The sequence below is a fragment of the Anoplophora glabripennis genome, unplaced genomic scaffold (genome assembly GCF_000390285.2).
Source record: "Anoplophora glabripennis isolate ALB-LARVAE unplaced genomic scaffold, Agla_2.0 scaffold338, whole genome shotgun sequence".
Taxonomy (NCBI): domain Eukaryota; kingdom Metazoa; phylum Arthropoda; class Insecta; order Coleoptera; family Cerambycidae; genus Anoplophora; species Anoplophora glabripennis.
In genome coordinates this window covers 454,822-479,711 of record NW_019416449.1, presented here as the reverse complement: position 1 = coordinate 479,711, position 24,890 = coordinate 454,822, and the positions used below count along the sequence as shown (strand labels likewise).

Sequence of the window (24,890 nt, the reverse complement as noted above, 5' to 3'; positions counted from 1 at the left end):
ATCCACGAAATTCTATACGGCAGGCTTAAGCTTTGGTTTGTTAGAACTGTGCGTCGCAGACGACATACACAGTTGGCAGAATCTGTAGAATGCAGAATTTGTTAATGTAATAAGTGCAGACGAAAATATTTATTATTATTTTGTCAAATTTTTTATTTTTTTTTTTTTTCATGACAATGGACAACATTTTTTGCCGACAATACTTATTGAGAAAGAACATGAAAAAGATCTTTTAAATTTAATTAGTTGTCGTCAAAATAAAAGTGAAGATCGAATGTTTTCTAACAGACGTTTGGAAGGGACGGTATACAATGAATTTAAAAATAGTAGTAGTATACAAAGAATTTAATCCTTTTGTTTATTCTTAATGACATTTATGCATTTTAAACAAAGAACATTAAATTATTTTCTAACGACTACTTGATCCTTCCACCGCTAATGCTATTTTTAGGTGGTATTTCTTTTGACACTCTTTAGGACGATATTGCTTATAACTTTTAAATGACGTGGAAGTTCTCATTAGGACATATATTTATATATATTTTAATCCTGCAATTAACTGCCTCTTTATAATTGGAATCTATCAATTTTATTCAAAATAAATATAAATATTTTTAAATATACTTCAGATAACATACAGGGTGTTATTTTTAAGTGGGGGTCACTTTTTTAGACGCAATAGTACGTGTTTCCATGAGTACGAATCTGAAATTCTTTTTTCTTTAATCAAATTAATAGTCTACTTATAATTAGTTTTTTAACACGTAACTTTAAATTCTTGTGTACGCCACCACTGGGAAGTCTGTTCCACTGACTTTCCTGCGAATCCTTGATAGATAATGTGTAAGAGATATTTATCGCTTTTTAGGGTATGTTGAATAGTTTATAGTTGCATTATGCTATTAAAGAATATTTATATTCACTTAAGAGCTCTTTCCGGCGGTAACTTAAACGAATTGATAATTTTGTACAAACGTTATGCTCTATTATGCGTTACGCCAAAATAATGGTGCTGAGCACCGCTTTCTGTACACTTTATAGTCTCTCATTATCCCCGGCATAGGAGACAGACAATTAATTGTGAGGATTGCACACCTGTGTGACCTCGTGGACTTGACCGCATCTCGGATCTACCGTGGCCGCGTCCAACTTGCCGCGGGTCTATAAGTCACTCACCGAGCGGTATACCACTTATCAGAACTAATGTCCATAGATTATATATAATATATAAGCCTAGCATTCTAGTACAATCAACTCTTTACGATGCCATTAATTTATTTTATGTCACCAACCTTCCCTTCATATACTCGGGCCGGTACATGGTAATAGGAAACACCGTAATTAAATACTAAATGACTGCCTACCAGTCTTATTGAAACCAATACAGGCAGTTAAGTCGTAAGTATCATCTCGTCTGGAAAGTGCGTAAATACCATTCGTAGATCATCCAAACTGGAAGTTCCTGTTTTAATAAATACTTATAATACAACTTGATTGAGCCACAAGCAAAACTTTTCCCGCAAATCTATTTTATTTGCTAGTATTAGGTGGCGGTTACGGTAGTTGAGAATTTGTAAAAAAGCTGTTCATGCCAAGTAATTTATTTATTTAAGTCACACTCTCCAACCATCCAAAAAATAAATAAAACAATACAACTCAAGTGTTCATTGGAATTTAAAAGGTAACTAACTACTAAAATTATTATTTTTTATTGAACCAGTGTTAGAAACAAATACATGTATCAAAATTAGCTGTCTGACAATTATAATATAAATTGAGCAAATGTAGGAACATTAAACATAATTTGAGTCAAAATAGAACGGAAATCAAAATAAGTTTTAATAATTTTAGGTAAAAATGATATCGAATGCATATATATTCTTAAACCTACAGTTTTACATCATGACATCAACTTATGACCAACATGCATCGGTTGAATACTGATTTACTAGTATTCAACTCAGTTTGAATACTTCGAAGACCGAAACTATGATTTTTAGTCTCCGGAATATGGAAAACTGGGATAATCCAGTACATGCAAAATTCTTGGGAGTTCATCTTGACCCTAAACTGACATGGGATCAACATGTTAATTATGTATGCTCCAAGATATCAAAACTCTGGAGTCCCAAACGAAGAGTCGCAATATCAAGCTTCTAAGTGAAGTTTTCGGGCTTTCAAACATTTTTTTGTTGTTGAACTCCCACTCTCTACTACCGTTTCTAGCGAGCATGACCAGAAAATGTCCAGAATTTGAAGGATATTCTTTGGTTCAGGCATATTCTCGATAAGTTCTGTCTTGGAGCAATTTGGTTCTAAATCATAAGCACTGATTAAGATATGAATACATATTACTGATGAACTGCCAAAGGAAAATTTGTTTTTTTTTCGTCCAAGCTTGAACATTTCAAATATGTGGAAAACTTTACTAAGATCCTTGATGACTTATTTAAAATTCGCTGATAATACAATCGGCTGTATAAACTAGTACAGTTGTCTCTTCAATTGTTTCTTTAAATAGAATAAGAATCTTTATCATAGGACGTTCTGATGTTTTGATAGCATTCGAATTGTACTTAGATTTAAGATAGATCAATCATCGGCATAGGATACTTGCTGTCTCGTGTTGCATTAAGTCTTCATTACTTCACACATGGTCGAGGCAGTGGTACCTTTCCTTGATACTAAGATGTCCAGGACAGTGACACTAATCTATTTCTAAGACTTTTGAAACTTGTTTTTTTATAAATTATTAACAAATTTATACAATTTATAGAAAATTATTACTAATCTCATGAGGCTACATGTATGTTCGATTAACAATCGAAGACTAAAAGTTGAATATCTTAAACTTACACGCATCGAATTTTCCAACTTCATAGATGTCATGTTTTACGTACTTGTTGTTTCAAATGGAGACTAACTTTCGGAATAGCCCAGACATCTATAACGAAGAGAAACTACGCTACTATCAATTCACTTCGACATATTGAGCCCATAAATAAAGAAACGGGAATGGCATATATTTTCTTGAATTACCTCGTCAAACTCTGTTAAAGGCCAGTGTGCAAAATAAAATATTTGCAATGTTGTAGCGAAGTAACATAATTATAGAGATAATTATGAGCTCCAAAGATGAGTATAAATATTCGTCAAACGCATTCATGAATTTATGAACAATGAGCAGTCACGAATAAACAGTATTCAATATTCGTAATTACATAAACATTTAGTAGTAATTATTCATTCAATACAAATATTCAACAATATCAGTATTCTATGAATAATTTACTGAGTAATATTGCTTACGTATTCTTAGCTAGATAATTATGAAAGTTGCTTAAATATTATCTACAATTTTTAATAAAGATAAAATTAAATAATTTATTGTTATATCAATTAATTTTATTGATGATGATTACACTGAAAAAAGCTCTCAAAATCTTTATTTTAGACCTTATATATTCTCAATATGCAAACGATTTTGACTAGGACAGGTAGCATATTCTGTAGTTTCGTTACAGGGTATAAAAAATTATAACTTGATTTATTAATTTATCAAGTATGGTAACTTATGATACGACAGCACGCCAAAAATTGTGTTCCTCTGAGAAGAAAGTAAACTGTAAGTTCAGTAAAGTACGTTGGACTCGATAATTAGATTGACTTTTAATTTACGGTTGAAGAATTAAATCTCATTGCCGAATGCAATTATTTTCTTGCAGATCCTCATTTTTTTTGTAGCATATTAATATCACTTTACAGAAAGTAGCATGATATTTGTATCTCAATTATGCGTCAACATACCCAAGTATATAGGGTGTTAGGAAGGCATCTTCTAATCGCTCGGGAACAACACTACTAGTCGCCTATAATTTATTTTCATAATGTTCCTTCTTACGTTTTGGATTTTAACTTATAACCGCAATTGAAGATTTTAATGGAATTAGATTTGATGCAATAAGATTTGATGTCAAACCCGGTCATTCACTATTACAACGTACCCAGAAATACAACCCAACACATATTTTTTCAAAATTTTGGTAAAAGTAGGTACTATCAAACTAAAAATATTATTAACGTTATATTATTAGATGCCCTAAACATTTTTCTCTTAAAAAAGGTACTCTTCATTTATTTCGATTAAATAAACGGTTTTCGAGATGAATCGATTTTTGAAAAAATAGAAACTATAAGTACAAGCTCAGCAACGACTAGACTTTAATGTTTTACAAATTGTTTCCTACATTTAATTTTACTTTACAAGTCCAAGAACATTTAAATTAGCTTAAAAGAGACAAGTAAAAGATAAACGGTCACTAGACAAGTGTCCAGGATGAGTTGCTACATGTACCACTGTGCACATTTTGAGAATTTAATATTTTTTATATGTGGGGTCATTCATCGTCAATATCAGAAAACAAATTGCTGAAAATAAAACAATAATCAGAACTAAATTTAAATAAATAATTGTAATCAGACTTGTTGTGACATCTGTAAATACTAAATACTCTTTTAAATCCATTTTGATTCTTTCTACTATCTCTTTTCGTTTCCAAGAAATCCGTTTGTTCAATTTGATTTGTTTGCGTATTCATAGATATTCGGACATTTCAGTTTACAAGCTATGATACAAATTGAATCAATTACAACAGGCGGTTTCTCGTAGAGGAAAAAAGGTATTAGAACAATTCAAAACGGATTTTAAAACAGAAAAGTAGTACTTTCAGATGCGGTGAAGAGTTTTATGGGAAAAAATTACATCGTGATATATATTTTACAATTTTAGGTTAGGATTTCTCGAGAACTTGACGTGATGGAACAATTTTGAGATCTGATTCAAATTCACCACGTTAAAAACTCTCGGAAAAGTATGATATGGTTTCAGGTTTAAAATTTTGATAGAATAAGAAAGTATACGGAGCTGATTTTGAACACTGTCGAAGTAATCTTTACCTTTCTCCCATTTTGTATTATTTCTTAAATGTATGTTTTTTATTTTTATCATATGATTTCTATAGCTAATTTTAAACAAAACTGACTATATTCACTTTTCCTGAGTTCCCAACGGTTCTTAAAATATCTGGGTTTGAGATTGCCAGGCCGTATAGGTAGTTGCTAAAGAGTAAATTACATTGTTGCGACTAGAGGGTAGAGATAATTTAATAATTAGTAACTTGGCTAGGATTAGAAAAAAATTGTTGATTGTCAGTTTGTTGTCATCATTGACACACACGGGTCATCCCCAAAGAGTTGTCTTTGTGAATGGTGCAGCAATCATCTGGATACTCTTTCAAGAACCATTTTCTGTGACGAACCTACATTTACACGAACTATCCATAGATTTGGATAAAGTATCCAAATCGATGGATAGGTTGTGGTGTTTGGAATTGCTGACTACGAAGTCAAAAATACAAATTTGCAATTTGTTATTGACTACCAAAGAAGTGTTATTGTTGGAGTCGAGACTCTTATAAAATATTGCTAATAAAAGGTTTTTCCGCATTGCCGAATCTGAATTTGTCTTCAGAAATGTCTTAATCCCTGTTATTATTTTGACAACATCGACATGACAGCTGTTAAGTGCCAAAAAGACCTTTCCAATGTAAAATCCGAGATTAGTAACTTAAAAACCCCCTTGGGTATTATTATTTTGACCAAATCAGTTCCTTTTATTTTGAGACTCTCGATATAACAGCTGTTGGCTGTCAAGAGTGATTTTCAACGTCAAATTTGGAATTCCCACTCCTAAAAACCCTCGGAAATGACTTTCTGGAAAAACCAATTCTTTCTGTCATTTTGACATCATCGATATCATAGCTGTCAACTGTCAAGAAGCATTTCTGATATCAGAGTCGGAATCGTTCTTTTCCGAAGACCTTGTAATAGTAAAAAACCGGTTTTAACATAAAATGGCAGTTTACCTACCTTAAGTTGCTCCAAAATTTTTTCAAAATATTAAAAGTGTATTCAGAGTTGGAACCCAAAACTTTAATCTGTAGATACCCCTTTAGGATCCGATATCTCCGAACGTTAAGAAACAAAATTATTCGAAGGTGTTGTGTTATTTTGACCTTCTCTATACGACTCCGAGATATTAGTAGATTCTTACCATGTATTTTACAAAATATCTAGTATTTCATAGATACGAATTTTCTTCTCTACGTCACACCTTACCATTCAACATTTTTTCCACTTGCCTAAAAAATATATAAAACATTTTAAGAGCCTCAAATTAACTTGGCCAGCATTTATATAACCGTAACATCTCCCAGATGGCTACTTAAAACCAGTAACAATCTCCATTATGAGTCCCATTAACCAGTCCATTGGAGTGAAAAAACCGCATCTGAAGTTATCCGATAAACCGGGCTGGCCTCTGGTATACGAAAGATAAAGTGGAATCGTCACGATGCCGGAAATTGTAACGTTAGTTTGTTAGCGACTGGAGATGAGATTGTCGGGGTCTTACAGAGTTGGATTTAAAATTATAGTTTCCATTAACTTTAAAATTTCAGATAAGCGCAGTCAAAATGTCGACTTTAAGGTTTTTCTTTCTAATTTGATTTTCCGAATTCAGTAGCTAGCGGTAGTAGTACTGCTCCAGGATATTACTTTAAACAGGGAAATGCGTTGTCGAGATGGTTGTTCAGCATTCATATTCTAGTATTTTGTCTCTCTGGGGAATTAAATATAATTCAATATAACCCTGATCCATATCCATCAAATGGGAGTTCATTTTATAATCTTTTGAACATTACCAATTTTTCACACAATAAATTTTGCAAGAAATTGTCAAAAATTACCACAAATCGCAGTATTTGTGGTGTTATTTTATATATTGCTTAATTGTGTATTTAATTTACATATAATATGTTTCAAAACTACACAGCATCCTCTTAAGAACGAAATGTTTATAGAGGGTGTCCCAGTGTCAGCGTACAAAAATTTACCAGGGGCCAGACCAGACCAAAATAAGGTCAAAATTCTTATAAAATATTTTTCTACGATGCACTCTTACAGGCTGTAGTTTAGAAAAAAATAGTAACAACTTTCCGCAATAACTCAAAAATCCTTTCAGGGATTTAAGTAATTTTTGGATGAAGTGTACTAGATGTAAATTATAGATCATTAAAGCTACATGGTGCTTATCTCGATCTGCCGCCAAGGGCGGCCTAGGTCAACTTGTCCTCAAGGTTATGTCTTCATAACTTTTGCGTATCATATTTTTATGTAATTTGATTACGTTTTCCGGAATTCTCAATCGATTCTGAACAAAAATTGTGCTCTTGTTTCATAGCTTGAAAATGAACCGTTTTCGAGTAAATTAGGTCTAAAGTATGGCCTGCATTAGTTCGTAGAAGAAGAAGAAGAAGAACAAGAAGAAGAAGAATAAAATAATAATAATAATAATATCTCTACTCCTCATTCTAACTACGAGAATTAGCCCAGAAGTCGGAGACTTGTGCGGGAGAGGAGGCGGCATATTATTATTACGCAGGCCGCATTTGCGCCCAGGAACGACTTATGTTGGTAGGCCCTAACCACCATTCAGTGCAGGAATGAGGGAAACCTGGAAAACCTCATTAATTAGGGGGGTGGTCAAATGCCAACCGGTGTCAATCTCTCACATTGACCCAAGCCAACATTCTTCCACCCTACCATATCTTCACAGAGGGTGCCAATCCTCCGTACAAACATAGCTAATCTACGGACTACCGGCCGCTGGATTCGAAACCCGGGCAGATAACACACATCGATTTAAGTACTGACGCGTTAAACCGTGCGGATATCGACCGAATAAAAATAAAAATGCATGTACAAATTTTATTTCTTGTTATCTAGTAGTACCTGTCATTATAAATAACAAAGTTGTTTACCGTTAATGTACAGATTCCCATGTAACTGCGGCTCAATGGATATGAAGAGACTTAACAAGTTTTCTATGAATTATTTAATATTGGATTACGTATAGGGGAACTAAAAATAAAATTGAAAATTATGTAACAGAAACGAAATGATGTTAGCAAAATGACAATATTAAAAATAAAAATAGAAAAAAATTATTTTAATAAATTCTCAAAATCGTTTGACCAAGGAATTGTAAACCCTTCGTAAATCAACGGTTGCTTGAATTTGCTCGGCGGCTGCATTAATTTTTCGAAGTAAATCGTCTCTCGTGTTACTGGGTTTGGCATACACCAGTTGCTTCATATGACCCCAGTAAAAAAATCAAGCGCGTTGAGATCAGGGAACCTGAGAGGTCACATAATAGGTCCATTTTTCCCAATCCAGCGTTCTGGATGTAAATCGAGCCACGCAAATACCCGTGTTTCGTTACGAGTAAGTGCTCCATCTTGTTGGTAGTACATTTGATTTCGCAAAGCTAAGGGAACCTCATCTAGTACGTCATCAACAATATTTTCTAAAAAATCCGTGTATCTCTCTGAATTCAAACGGTCTACAATAATTTGAGGAGGCAGAATGACTTTGTTGAAGATTCCTCCCCAGCCATTTATGAAGAATCTTCTTTGAAAAATTATTTATAGCATTTCTCGTAAAGTTAGGTTCATCGCTCCACAATATCTTTTGATGGAAATTTGCGTCATTTCGTCGGGAAATAGAGTACTAAATGTTTCAAAAAATAAATATAAAATTGTTTCTTGGTACTGACTTCGAATTAATTATTGTAAATTACACAATATGTTTTTATGCTCATACACCATAATGTGGACCAGAACTACCAGTGTTGTCTTCACCAGTGGCGTAAAAATAGGGTGTATACTACTATTTAGAGAAAAAATAATACGCCACTGGAGTTAATAGTCGTATTCGAGTTACTCTCACTTAAAACATGAGGAACGACACTTGTCCGGGAGATTTAATTTATTTAATATGCATCTATAAATACCTAAACCAAAAGTGACAAGCCAATAATGTACATTTTGCAAATTTTTTTTCAATTTAAAGGTGATAGCAATGATCTATTTCAACAATTACTTCGAAATCAGTTGACGTGTAATTACCTTTTGTATTTTTTTTCAATATTCGCTATTTCTCAATAAGGAAGCATTTGAGGATTTATATTTTTTTTTTAATATGAACATTTTAAGCTAATTCAAACAAATAACAAATAAACTTATCAAATGAAGTTAAACAATGTCCTTCCATACCAGAAAGAAGACTTCTAACTTAAACACTCCTAACTTAAACAATTACTATACGGGTTACATGACCCAGCTGGCATTGAATCACATCACGAAAATATCCAGTAAAGTGCTACTAAAAAATAAATAATTAGTCTAAATTAAAACTATAAATGATGTGTCTAAATATAATAAATACCAAAACACACACTTGATATATTGGAATTGTTAAGTAATGCAATAATTCAAAGAAATATATTGTATTGGTGCTGTCCTATTACCTATCACCTTTGATAAAGACCAATGACGTAAAAGCTACTACAAAGAGATACTTTTTCAACATTTAGTTTGGGATTGTATCCTGTGCCATCAAATTTTTAGAGAAAGTGACATTTTGAAATGACAGTGCCAAAATTAAAAAAAAAGAATTTATTTGAATTAGCTTAGTAGCTTCTGAATTAGTTTATTTAATTAGAGAAAAATGTGAGTTCTGATAATAAATTTATGTTTTTTAAGATAAAAACTTTGGTCTTATTTTTATAGGAATACGTTCATAAGTCGACGTTTTATAGTTTTTAAACACCCTGTATAAATTTGTGATATAAATAATAAGTTTCAAAATTATAGAAGGCAACCAACATTTTCAAATATAACTAAAAATAACTACAGAAAAAATAATATTCAAATATAACTAAAAATAACTACAGAAAAAATTAAATCTTTAGAAATTACAAAAATTGGATCAAACTGATTCTGTCGTGTTCAGCTTCTGGTTAATTTATTTATTGAAGTTAGGAAAACTGCAAGCACCAATATATTGGGTGAAAAATTGAAAAATATAAAACCGATTTAAAAAATGTTTTGCCCATTTGATGAATTATGAATATTTTATATTTACGTTTTGATTAACTGATATATATTTATGTAGAGGGAAGAAATACATTTTGGTGATAGATAAATAGAGCGACTTCACATAATAATCTAATATATGTATAGGTAAATTGAATATGAATAGGTCATTTGATTACCGATTGAAATTATCTCAGAGGCGTAGCTTTTTCGTCTTACGCAGAGGAAGTCTAAACTCACATTTCTTTTGCCTAAAAAAAATGTTCGTGGCATTTTCAGTAACATATTTAAGAAAAGAGCATCTTAAAAGACACAAAAGTACTTCGATATCGATAATCTAGAACGTTTTCCAGAAAATGAACAGTACAGATTCTGAATATCAAAAATGCCACATATTGTTTTAAAATTTCGCTATTAAGTCGACAATACCAATATACCATTGAAAAAACTAATAATAATATTGTTGTTAAAATCCTATCACATTTTTTTAGTTAATGATATTGTGGGAAAACAAGTACCCCGGAACTACAGCCCCGTTCACCATTAAATTACATATGCAATATATGGCTAAGATCATTAGTCAGCAGAATCATCAGATTGTACTGTCTGCCAGTAGATATAAAGCAATGATTTGTACCGTTACCTGTTGTTTAGTATCGACAATATTCAATTATACTTTCTAAGTTTGCATTAAAATTCAATAAGTCTTAAATATGGCATTAAAGGGGGTCATCCTTAATTTACTTTCTTATTTCAATTGGCAAAAGTAATGTATAAATATTTCAAAATAATTCATGCCATTTTTTATTTTCAGGACATGTTTTATTGAAGAAAATATTTGTTGTTAATTTTCTTGAAAACGAAACATATTATCATCATCATCAAATTTGATGATATATTTTAATCTTTCAAAAAATATATTATTTTAACGAAAATGTACATCTTTGTGTGAATAAGTAAAACACTAGCCATCCATGAAATTATTGTAATCGGTCTCCATCTATGCTAAATTTCATTTTTATTTTATCAGTCATTAAGGGGTTATTTAAAAAATGTGTTTTTGGCAGTTACATGTATCAACCTGTAACTTTTTACTAATCAGTTTCATTTCTGTGTTCACATGAAACTAATTAAACTTATGTTGCCTGCCATTTCTATTTTGCACATTGTTTGGGGAACATCCTGTATAATGAGGAATCATTATAAAAATGTTTACATAATGAAAATATGTTACCATAAAATGACGTGATCGACGTTATTGAAGAGGGAAATAATTGACAATTTTCGCCTACGTTGGGTTTTAACTAATAACTAATATTGGAAAAATGTAATATTGCATGTTTGCTGTTATTTAGCATACTATATAATTTATTTAGATATGGTGTTGTTATGTTGTTTTAAATTATAAACTAAGTTAATAATTTCTTACCTCAAGTATAGTAACAGTTCTGTTTTGATTTTTCGTGGCAAACACATAATTTTGTAATATAAACTATTACGTTTTACTAGGTAATGGGGTTAATATACAATGCATTCTAGTTACACTATAATTGATTTGAGTTTACGAGGAAATACCAGATATTTTATATTGTGCTCTTTCCCTTGGTTCAACTAAAAACATGACTTCAGAAATTAGATTCTTTTCATACTAATTCTTATTGTAGTTTCGAAAATGTTGTTTTTATTTCTCCACTGTCAATCAAATCAAATTTTCAATACATGCCAAGATTGATATTATTTTTCAACTGTATCCTAAGCTTGGTCTGTGTAACAATAATTGTGAAGCATGGTCGGTAATACCAAAAAATAAGTGACTGAGACCACTTCCGCGTCCTTGGCCTTCAACGTTGTAAAACCGGCCCTGAGCTTGAAGCGTCTTGGAAGTACCGTTCCCGTGAACTTTGGGGCGTTACATAATTCATTTTCACCTATGACCCCCAATTAAGAGAATCTGTTATACAGGACTTCTTAAAGTATATAAATATTTTACTCTCACACCAAAATGTACAAGGGCCTGTAAAATATGACACGATATTCTTTGGATCAAAATAATATACACAAAAGCCAACGCTTATTAAGATGTAGTTCTGCCAATATGGTACAAGTAGATTATTTTTTCGTTAATTTTTATCGCTGGTTTGAGCTGGAACCTTTCTAGTTTGTACGTCTTTATTTATTTGTGTGTGATATATAACTAGAATATGTAAAAAATTGCTATACAGGGTAATTTTTTTTATAGGGTCTTTACGTCCTTGACTATTTATTCAATAACGTCATTTGATATAAACTAATGTACACCTATGTACTCTAATTTACATTTTTTAATACAATAACTCTCTCTTTCTGTGTTAAAATATATATGATGTTCCAAAAAAGCCGATCCAATATTTCTATAGGAACAATTCCGTACGTATAAATAAGAAAAAAGTTACATAAACATAGAAAATGCAAAATATTGAATTAAAAGAAACCATATTTTTAAATTTTAAATAAAGCTTGATATCAATATTAATTTTAAAATATTTGTACTAACTATGCATTACTGCAATATACAATAGCAAAATATTATATTACGAGAAAACATATTTTCAAATTTTAACTAAATCTTGTATAAAAATTAATGTCATAGTACCAATTTTCTATTTGTATGTCTATTCTAAAAATTAAGGACTAAAAAAATTAATGGAACTTCTACTAATGAAAGTTAAATTCTTTTCGAATTTCCATAAAAATAGAGATGGGAAAATTGTCAAAATATGAAAATTCCTGGAAAGTTTTCATTGAAAATTCCGGAAATTTTCCGAAAATTTCAAAATTTTTTTTTTTTTTGTATTTGGTATTATGTTCTACATACCATCAGCTTTCCAAGAAAACCAAATACTTATATACATTTTTATTTATATTGGTANATAAACATAAAAAATGCAAAATATTGAATTAAAAGAAACCATATTTTTAAATTTTAAATAAAGCTTGATATCAATATTAATTTTAAAATATTTGTACTAACTATGCATTACTGCAATATACAATAGCAAAATATTATATTAGGAGAAAACATATTTTCAAATTTTAACTAAATCTTGTTATAAAAATTAATGACATAGTACCAATTTTCTATTTGTACGTCTATTCTAAAAATTAAGGACTAAAAAAATTAATGGAACTTCTACTAATGAAAGTTAAATTCTTTTCGAATTTCCATAAAAACATTTGTACATGAATAATGTTCTGTAAACACATCTAATAAAAAGTGGTTTGAAAACAATCAATGTCCGAATATAATTTAGGCTTCCAGTTCTTTAAATTTTAATGATATAAAAGTCAGATGGATCAGATTTAAAATGAAAATATTTAAAATTAAAATGGATCCTAGTTATTTTAAAAAGCCTTAGGGTAATGCGAGATAAATATGTAGGTCCGTATTATGGTGGATTTAATATGTTTGCAGTATGTCTGATTGTTCTAGAATCACCCTGTAAAATCTTTATTAATGGTGCGATTTTAGCTGGATTTCTTTATGTAGAGCTTTGATGAACTACGTTTTTTGAGCAAATAGGGCCACAATCTTACAAAATCCAAGGGACACTACATAACTTTTAGGAGTAAAATTTTAATAATTTAGTGATTTTTTTTTTAGAAGAAATATGTACACGCCACTGAAATCATCACTCCTCAAAACGGACCTGTACTAAATTTTATTAAAAACTTTTAAGTAATAACGATTTTGTAGCCAAATTAAAAATGAACTCTGCTTATTTTTATAAATTTAGTCTAATACTAGTTACCCATGAAAAAAATTTGAAATAAAATTATTTAGTAACATTATAGCAAAAATAAAGAATAAAACAAAATCAAGAAAATAACAGAGAGCAAAATTCTTGTTATTTGAACCAATTCACCATTTATTTCAACACACGTGTCGGTCAATTCTTTTACGTATCTTTGTAATTAATTACCTCCCGCATTTGTTCTAAAGTAATTTCTATGCAGGTTTGTATTCTAGCCCTTATTTATTGTAGAGTTTGGAGCCTTGATTTGTCACTTTTTCTTTCAGTGAACCCTAAAGATCTAAAAAATCCAGTGGCATCAAGTCTGGAGGTCTCGACGACCACTCAATCAAAGGACTGTTGTTCGTTTAGCCAAATAAAAGAATTGTTATTTCTTAAAAGTTTCTGTTGAATTTAGTACACTCGTTTTGAGGATTGATGAATCCAGTGGCGCGCATAATTTTTGCCAAAAAGAAACTCGCTAACATGAGTTACAAAAATTTTACATCTAAATACTAACGTTGCAGGCTTTCGATGAATGTCATGATATCAATGGCCCTTTTTGCTAAAAAAAAGTAGTTCATCAAGCTCCACAATTAAAAAAATCCGGGTGAAGATTGCACAATTAATAAAGTCTTTTCAGAATGAGAGCGAAAACAAATGGGTCACACTGTATATGAAAATTGCATATAATAATTGTTAACTTGCTATGCTTTCGAGAATTAAAATTGCAACATATGAGATATCAGTTGTCAAACTAAGCGTCTACAACATAATGCCCTACTGACACCTTCCTCATATCCATTGTGGTTGTACATATTTAGGTTAGTTACCAATGTAATACTTAACCAGTTTTTTTATGGTTCAGTGAACTGCATATATTGTAATAGTTCGTAGACCGTAAAAAATTTAGAGGCAGTCGAGTAAGGCCCACAAAAGTAGAGCATTATGATGTTTTGTGAAAACTTCTTAAATAGGAAAATAGGATTATAATATTTTAAAAACTTTGTGAGTCCTTCTTGATAAACATAAAATTTAGTAAACGAATATTTTTCTACATGATTTTAAAATTAGCACCTAACAAAAATAACTACTTCATTTTTGTTTAGTCTGTAGCTTTTGAAATTATTCCGAGTAGGTGACTATTATGAAAATAGTTTCATGTAAGAACATCTTACTCTTCAGACACAATTACCTTTCATTGGGTATACGAACGAAATACAACGCCCAATTTAACTTTTCCGTTCCATACAATGGTGAAAGTCCATTGTTAAAACTTTGCATCTGTCTTGTTTACTTAATGAACCTTACTTACCCTCAATATAACTGTTCGGCAAGTATAGCAATAGCAAATAGCTGAAGGGATTACGGCTTTTCAGTGGTATCTAATGGAAACTTTATAATGTTATTAAATATTGTCTCGAACTACCATAATCGGCAGTACTATTGCTCTTTAAGTGATTCGATAATAAAGCAAGTAGTTCAATGCCAAATGACGCCCGTAATGACAAACCGCTTAAATGACTAGTTCTCATTTTTTATGTTTGTTTATTGGAACTTATGGAAAGGTGGAAAGACCGGTTTTTAGGTGTATTATGCGGTTTTATAAAGGATTTTAATTAACTCTAGTAAGAGATGTTAATTTGCGCGATGTTTGTTTACAATTTGTAAAATCAACGAAACAAATGAATTTTGTTTCTTATGTTAACGAAAATAAAAGTAGCAACACTGCAGAAAATTTATGAACTGTCATTGAAATAATGAATGGAAAAAGTAAAGAACCATCATAGCAATGAAATGAACCAAAATCTGAAGGGATAAAATAAATTTTTATCCCAGACCAATTTCTCTATAAAAAATAGGTATCCAAGACACTTGGATAACAATGCTGCAGAAGTGCTTCAGCTTGTTGAAAATGATTCTAGTACTAGTACGACAACAATTTCTTTACTTACTGCATAAATAGGGTTTCTGGTCGAGACTTCTCGAAGCGAGAATTCCCGGGAAATTTGGCCTTACTCGAGACGAGAAAAAAGTGTCGAGAAATCGAGAAATCGAGAAATTTAAAAATCACGCGCGTCTTAAATTCTTGACTGGAGTTCGTTTCGTTCATGCGTTCAATTCGTTTCTCGACAAATAACTGAGGGGTTAAAGTGGTTTCTCTACCAGCTCATGATTTATTTATTTTAAGTTTTTAAGACTTTAGTTTATTTTGAAGATTCTTTTTTTTTTTTAATGTACAGGGTGATTCACTATATTTTGACCCCCCCTTTAACTTTTTTGTTTTAAGAGTTATAAAAAAATGTGAAATACAAAAATTGCACGATTCTTTATGAAGTTTTCGAAATGATAGTAGAAAAACAAATGAAGTTCAAACAAAATGGCCGCGGATGTTAACTTTGTTAACTTAAATGGAACACCCTGTATATTTTTACATATTTGGATAGAACGTTCCTTGTCGAGCATAGTCACATAGGGTTTGTTGGATCCATCTCTAATAATAGGCGAGGTAATATTAAAAAACGAAATGATGTTTTTTTATTAAGAAAATAAGACATCTTGTAATTGTTAGACCTCTTTCAGGCATTTCTGCCTTTTTTCCAATTACGTAAGGGTTTAGATTTAGTTGTAATATATTTTGACATATCGGACATTGATACAGTCCAAAATGCGTATAGGTATTTTAAGTAAATCTCACTAATTAGACTGTGTGAGGCCAATTACTCATAGACAATCTTATATATGCTAGGTCGTGACAGTGACAGGTAGTAATGTCATGATAACATTGTTATTGTTTGACAGTTTGTATTAGTATTTAATTAAAATGGGTTACACAGAAGTAGAAAATTGAAATATTATTAGGAATTAAAATAAACTATGGAGAATATCTTAACTACTCTATTTTAATTCCTATAATATTTAAATTTTCTACTTCCGTGTAACCCATTTTAAATAAATAATAATATAAACTATCAAACAATAACAATGTTGTCAAGACATTACTACCTGTCACTGTCACGGCCTACCATATAACATCGTCCATGAGTAAATAAGCCCCTCACGGACTAATTAGTGCGATTTAGTTAAAATACTTATACCTATTTTGGACTATATCAATGTTCGATATGTCAGAATATATTGCAAATAAAAAGGCAGAAATGCCCAAAAAACGTCCAACAATTACAAAATATTTTATTTTCTTAATAAAAAACGTTTTTTTCGTTTTTTAATTTTATCTCGCTTATTGTTAGAGATGGATCCAACAAACCATATATGTGCTCGACAAGGAACGTTCTATCCAAATATGTAAAAATATAGAGAGTGTTCCATTTATATTAACAAAGTTAACATCCGCGGCCATTTTGTTCGAACTTCATTTGTTATTCTACTATCATATTCGCAAATTTCATAAAAAATCGTGCAACTTTTGTATTTCACATTTTTTTAATAACTCTTAAAACAAAAAAGTTAAAGGGGGGTCAAAATATAGTGAATCACCCTGTACCTAGTTATAAGTCTGTGTAGAAATTTTATAAACAGATAACTAATGTTGAAGTGATAAATTAATAAGAAGAACGCTTCTGTATCTTTAAATTAAAGCTTGTTTTTTTAAGATTTCTTCTGTTAAATTCCTGTTTATTTAGTATTTATTTAATTAAAAGACTGCATGATTAATGATTATTAATAATTATTATTGGAAGAAAGCTACGATTCAAAAACATTGAAATAAACATAAGTATATTGAAAGTGTTTAATATAAAAAAACAAGTTAAAGGTTTTTAAGAAGAAACTCAAAGTTTAATTTAGTTTTGTTAGTAGAAGTAGAAACATAAGTAATTAATAAAATTACTGAATAAATAATAAATGTTAATGATGATTGTTAAGTATAATAGCATGTTTATATTTCGCATTGCAATACCAAAATTATGACTTTTTTAAGTTTTCGAAATTTCCCGAGAATTCGAGAAATCCCGGGAATTCCTAGTCGAGAATTCTCGAGACCCGAGAAAAAAAATAGGCCGAGAAATCAGAAACCCTATGCATAAAGTAGGATGGCTGTGCAAGACAATTTGCGAGAAAACGGACTGTATCCCTATCATTACCAACCAGTACAATAATTTCTCCCCACGGATCTTCTTCAAAGTGTTCGTCTTTGTGAATGGTGGAGCAAACAACTGAATACTCTTTCAAGAACCCTTTTCTGTGGCAAAGCTACATTTCCAAAAGATGGAATCAACTATTTCCATAACGATCATGTGCGGACAATCGAAAACCCTCATTCTATTCGAGAAATCCATTCTCAAATTATCCGTAAACGTTTGGGTTGGAATAATTAATAATTAAGTTATGGGACCACATTTGTTCGACGGAAATTTGAACAGCGAGATGTACCAAGTTTTTTTTGGATTCGATCTACCTGTACTACTTCAGAGTATTCCTCTTCAAATCAGAAGGACGATGTTCTTTTTATATGATTGTGCTCCGTCCCGTTACGCAAGAAGTGTCACTAATTTCCATAATGAAAAGTATCCAAATCGATAGATAGGTCGTGGTGGTCCCATTGCTTGGCCACCGCGATCTCCGAATATCAACCCGTTGGACTTTTTCATGGACATGTGAAGACCTTTTAATACTACTAGAGAATGTTCTGCGATCGCTGTGTTATTTAACAATTTAAAAATGGATGTTAACATTTTAGATTTAAAATTAAATATTTTAAGCCATTAAAATTTATCTTAAGAAAACTTCGCCTTTATATTCATATTTAACTTAGTTTTCATTAAATTACGCTTGAGAAAATTCTCCTTACAAATTGCATTCCTTCTAGTTGCGAACTGTTTAAAATTTTTCTTGAAAGAAGGAAACAATTTTATAATAGAAGTATATAATTACATTTTCTAAATACTTTCAGGCAATTTACGAGTATACGGAGCAAATATTAAAAGAAATACATAATAAAATTTTTGTAGAAAGTACAGAGACAACTTGTCGACGACTTGCCGCAATTTGTAACATTATTACCCACAAACCAGTCAATCATAACTTATCCGATAATAATAAACCGTTAGATCGCCTAGAATGTCTAAACAAATCCAATTATTTGTTATTAATTGCATTATTTTGTTAAACGAAATCATTATATTAATATAATCATTGAACCGTGTAACTAGTTTCATCACGCACGATGAGACACAGTTGCGTAGTTCTTGCAGCCGACTCACTCTGCGTAAAGGAAGAGGATTTACGAAACATAAATTTCATTACTTCGGTATAATTAATCTGATAGTGAAAAACAGTAATCATCCTAGATGGTATTTACGATTTCAGCCTATTTAATTTGTACGTAAGTATGAATTAGGTACATGAACTTGTTTACATTAAAATATGTATTGCAGACATGTCTACAACTTGTTGAAAAGAAATATTTTAAATACATATTTCTGTATTGAATTCTTTTTAAGAAGGTTTGAATTTTTATAGTTTACATTTTTTTTATTAACTATAAATAATTATCAGAAAGTAAATTATTGAAGAAAATAATTTCGTTCCAGGTACAATATATAGAAAAAAAGATGCTCAGCTATTGATCAACAAAAAGACATAATAAATACATGAGATTTTAAAATCACAACCAGCAGTTGACGTTATTTATGAAATTATCTGCAAGATCTGGTATGAAGGCGATATGCACCAAGAATGGTGGCTCATATGCCCATAGCATATTCATAAAGGCCTGAGGTAAGGGGGTAGATAGACTGACATGTCAGTTCTTCAATACAGCCTTGGAAAAGATAATTCAAGTTATGAATCTGGATAATAGAGGAATCATACATCATGTCAAGCATATTAATGAAGATGAAGCTTAAAATTACTCAAATATTCTATTGTTGATAGGACAACGGTGTGATGTTCTAAATTGCTCTTGTCTATTCACCTTGTAGTCGCCTCTGTTGGAGACTAGTGAGCTGGAAAATCTTCAGGCGTTCTTCATAAGGAAAATGAGATGCAGTTGTTGGGGCGAACAGGTTGCACTACGTTATACTTTTTCCAACAATGAACAATCTCTCACTAACCAAAGAGACTAAACAAAATTCTAATAGTGTCCAGACATAATTTCCACAGTCACCAGGCTAATTTTGGATCTGGTTTGATAAATTGTAAACACAGCACAGAATTCTCCTTATTTACAATATTGAATACATGAGACGACCAGCACAAACATCTTTTAACTTTCACACCTAAGTCTGTCTGGGAATTCATTGCGGTTAACTGCGTTTTGTTTAAGAATTTTTTTTGGAATAAACCTATCCTGACACCACAGAAAGATAATTCGAGGTCAATTTAAGATGCCCATAGTTCTGGTTTCACATACTGATGGGAGACATGGGAACGTTGATTAAATCTGATGAAATATCATTGCCTTTGAAAGGAAGGTACTTCGCATTTTTGAAGCAATGTGTGAGAATATGTACGCGAAAATGTAACTTCGAAATATAACTGCTGTACAAAAACGGCTGAAAAATTGTCGCCACAATCAAACTGAATCGCCTTAAATGGACAGTTCTTGTTGTAAGACACTGACATAATTAAAAGAATTTCTTTTGACGAACCAGTAGAAAACAGGAAAATAGTAGACCAAGGTTTAGGCGAACAAATGGTATGTCATAAGATTCTAGATAAATTTGTACTTTCACTTGGAAGATCCAATCACAAAATTGGACCGAATAGAATAGGAAGCTCTAGAAGGCGACTCTAAGATCTTCAGCGTTTTTTTATTTCCAACAGTTTTGTGTAAAGATACATAATATTGCAATTAAAATTAACCACATCGAAAGACGTTTTTAGTAAGAGTTGGCACATGAAGAGATTTTTCTAGAAGTTAATAAAAATCGATTCTACAATTTAGATAAATATAAAGAATTCTAGCTCACTATTTATCATCAGAATCACTTTGGCGTTTCGGTATGAACAAATCTAGTGTATTTATGTCTCTAGCTACTGTTATTGCCGTTTGCAATAAGACGACATGACATAATTTTGAAGTTTTCATTGAAAACATTATCATTCCCCCACTTTAATATTGTTTTCATTAAATATGACGAACAAAAAAATTATTATGTTATTAATTGATTTTATTTATATGTATTTTATGTTTGTATGAGATTTACACAGACTCTTCACTTATGGAAACGACTCTACTGCATCTGAAAATCATTTTACTGTATCTATTTTATTTTTTCAAAAACTATTAAATTAAATACAATTGTATTTGTACTTGTCACGTACAAAAAAAGGTATTTTACGATTTAAGTTATTTGATATCTGTCGCATATAATGGACACAACAACAATTACTTATTACGTAAAATATGACATATTAGGATGAATTCATCTGTCATCAGGCAATCCAAGTTGCTTTAAATGACCTCTTTAGTAGTCGTTTTAAGTTTTAACATTAAAGATTAATTATATCATTCTAAACTAGATCCTACTTAGGTGTATTTTAAAATAATATGGTCTAGAAGTGACTACAGTTATCTCCATGAAATAAGTTTTCTTTGCCGAGAAATATCAAATTATTGAAATTAGTGATGCAAGTAAATGCAATAAGCATTTTAAATCGCTTTCTGTCCTAAAAACCTGTGTAAACAATGCAGGTTATATTTTTCCCACGGTTATGCAAAGTGCTGTTTTAAGGAAATAACGAGATTGTATAAATAACAGTGTTGTAACCGAGGTTATAACTAAAATTGATCGTAAGGCAGTTAAGAGGAAGTAGGTGAAAACCTTGAGGCAACCTAAGCTCCAAATTTCAGCAACTTTGTTAATTTCTTATTTCCAAAGATTGTTAATAATATTTTCCAAACGTTAGTGTAACATAATAGTAGATAAAGACTTGTATAAAGCATAACCAAACTGGTTTTGTTGGATGATATTTATCAAAAATGAAGAATTCGTATGAAGTTGAACTTAAAAAGTTTAATTATGAGATGCGGGGTGTTAAAATTAAAAAAAAAACAGGGTTAAGCTTTATTCTGCTGACATAACAGTAGGTATGCTGTAATACTTGATGCTAAACTTGCGTCCGAATAGGGACTCAAATTCTTCGAATTCAGTTACAAGAAGCGCTTTTTTAAAATCGATTGGACATTTCACAAATTTTGGACGTCTCTATCTCACCCATTTCAAAAAATCGAATTGAGACTGGCATTTTAAAGCCTCTACATGACGAATCTATCGGTGCCACATTAACTTCTCTACTATTTCTGACCTACACCACCAAATTTGGTCGGAGAACCGACATTAAGGGTAATTTTCGGAACCCTCTTATGTTTTAATGTTACAAATTTCATTCGTATCACTTTGGGTGCGTCTATTTGGCTTTCAGTCAGGATTAAGTCCATTTCAATCGGCACATCGGTTTGAGAGTTATAAGTAGAAATATAATTTCATGGTTTTAGTACATTTCAATTTCTGGGATAACATTCATCCGCACTTACTATTCCAAATCAATATTTTTTAAATTTATTGGTTAAAACTAGACAAAAATTATTTGTTTACTACAGAGGTACTAAAAAGCGCCATATGTTTTTTTTACGCCAATATTCCTCCATGAACATGAAAATACATTTTAGGGAACGAAACATTTTTAGTTTTTAGTACCTTCCAAATTCTGTATATTCGGATTTCATTATTTCAAAGAGAATATTTAGAGACTTTTAATTACCAGTTTATGTTAATTATATTTGGCAGGAAGTTATACAATGAAAAAAGTTGGGAATCACAATTCAACAATGAAGAACCGAGCGAATAAAGCTAAAAGTCTCCATCTAAAGCGTAACGAAGTCAAAGTTCGTGAATTTTAAACAGTTTTAAATTATGAGTTATAACAGTCCGTAAAACCATCGACGGAATAAATTTATAGCAACTCGGTTATACATTTATGTGAACAGTGAATTAAGAGCTTTATGTAAAAGTTAATGATGTTTCATGTACTCTAAAAGCTAGGACTTTTCACCAACGTCGAACTGACCTTTGTATTCCTTGATCAGTTCAGTATCATGAAAAGTGCTTTAATTTGTAAGCATAAAATAAAAAAAAGTAATTTACGAGTAGTACTTGAATATTTAAATATACAAAATGGCCCATTTAGACTAATTACACAGCCACACAAAAAAAAGGAATCTGTACTTTTCATGCGACATATGTTATCCGTAATATTTTTGCCTCCTGGTCACGAATCCGGTGTCAGAATTGAGCTATCACATCACAGGAATTTCCTAACCTCAAAAAACAGGTCAGAAATAGCAAAAATTCACGAAAAAGTGCTAGGAAAAATAGAAAAATATTTTTTTTCTATATTCAAATGTTCATTTATATAGTTAACACCCCGCCGAACATGAATTAGCGGTCAGAATTGATGGTTCTTTTTCTAACCTCAAAAAAACCGGTCAATTCTGGTAAGATATCATGAATTTCCAAAAATAACAAATTTGCGCCAAATTTGGTATACGGGGGTTTTCGGGGTCGCTGATCACGAATCCGGGGTCAATTTTGCAAAATTCAAGATGGCGGATCCAAGATGGCCGACCAAATTTTCAAAAAATAATAGATTCGCATCAAATTTGGTATAAGGGGGTTTTCGGGGTCGCTGATCATGAATTCGAAGTCAATTTTACAAAATTCAAGATGGCGGCCGACCAAATTTTCAAAAAATAACACATTCGCGCCAAATTTGGTATACGGGGGTTTTCGAGGTCATTGACCACGAATCCGAGATCAGATTTACAAAATTCAGCCCGTGAATAGATCTTTTACAGAAAAAAGGACAAGATATAGCCGAAAAAAAGTAGAATAACATATGATTGGGTACTCAGGTTATAAAGTAAAATGTTACAAAATGAATTTCGCAATTCTGACCTCTAATACGTAATCAGCAACCCAAATAACTCGTATACCAAATATGGTGCGAATCTGTGATTGTTTGAAAATTCGTGATATCTGACCTTAGTTGACCCGTTTTTTGAGGTTAGAAAAAGAACCATTAATTTTGACCGCGGATTCACGTTGGGCGGGGTCTTAGCTATATAAATGAACATTTGAATATAGAAAAATTAAATTTTTGTGTTTTTCCTAAAACTTTTTCATGAATTTTTGCTATTTTCTACCTGTTTTTTGAGGTTAGGAAATTCCTGTGATGTGATAGCTCAATTCTGATACCGTATTCGTGATCAGGAGGCAAAAATACTACAGATAACATATGTCGCATGAAAAGTACAGACATCTTTTCTTTTTTTGTGTGGCTGTGTTATATATCAGCCTATGGGCGTGTCGATTTCAATAACATTAGAATAATTTCATATATTATGTTTCCTGACACGAAAAGAAGGCAAAACGTGTCTTTTTTTTGAAATTTTGAAAAAATTGAACAACGCAAACTCCATCTTGACATTCGACATATAATGTGCTTTTTATCTTTGATAGTTGTTTATCATATCGAGTAACCTTTTTTGGTAAACAGGTTATTTTATTCAATTTCTTGCAGACACAATATTTTTTTTATAAATTCAGGTTTTTCATTTGTATCCTAAAATTATAAGAATTTAAATGGAAAATCATATCTATATATTTTTTACTTTTAGAAATCTGTATAAAATTTCCTTTCAGCTCAATTTTTTGAGGTGTAAATATCAACAATTACTTTTTTTATAATCAACAAGTACATAGAGACATCAATGATACAATTAATTATGTCAAAAAGTAACTGCATCAATAAATGTTCTTGCATACATGTCATATATGACATATCATTTGTAGGGAAAATCTATGAAAATTAAAAAATAAAGAAATATACAGGGCGCCCCATTAAAAAATATATGAGTTTGAATCGAGCCTGAAATATCGTAATATCTTCTTTTCTCGAAAAATATGAGAGGCCCCACAAAAATTTTCATTACAGTTCTTTTTGTAAAATCCAGTGACGTACGGGATATTTCAAGATAACGAGATGTTTTCCGTCATTCAATTTTTTTGGAAAATCGTATTCTTCACATCTAAAATTACTTTTGTTCCATCTTCTCAGGAAATATGAAATATTAAAATTGACACACAGGTTATACAATAAC

General features: G+C 31.1%; 2 protein-coding genes across 2 annotated transcripts in view; one reads left to right on the top strand and one right to left on the bottom strand.

Moving 5' to 3' along the window:
• LOC108910935 (whirlin) overlaps positions 1-24,890 on the bottom strand; it is a gene marked incomplete at its 3' end in the record, with an annotated part of 217,167 nt that overhangs the window by 60,956 nt on the left and 131,321 nt on the right. The gene's annotated exons all lie outside the window — the stretch shown is intronic.
• LOC108910939 overlaps positions 1-24,890 on the top strand; it is a 42,344-nt gene that overhangs the window by 16,328 nt on the left and 1,126 nt on the right. The gene's annotated exons all lie outside the window — the stretch shown is intronic.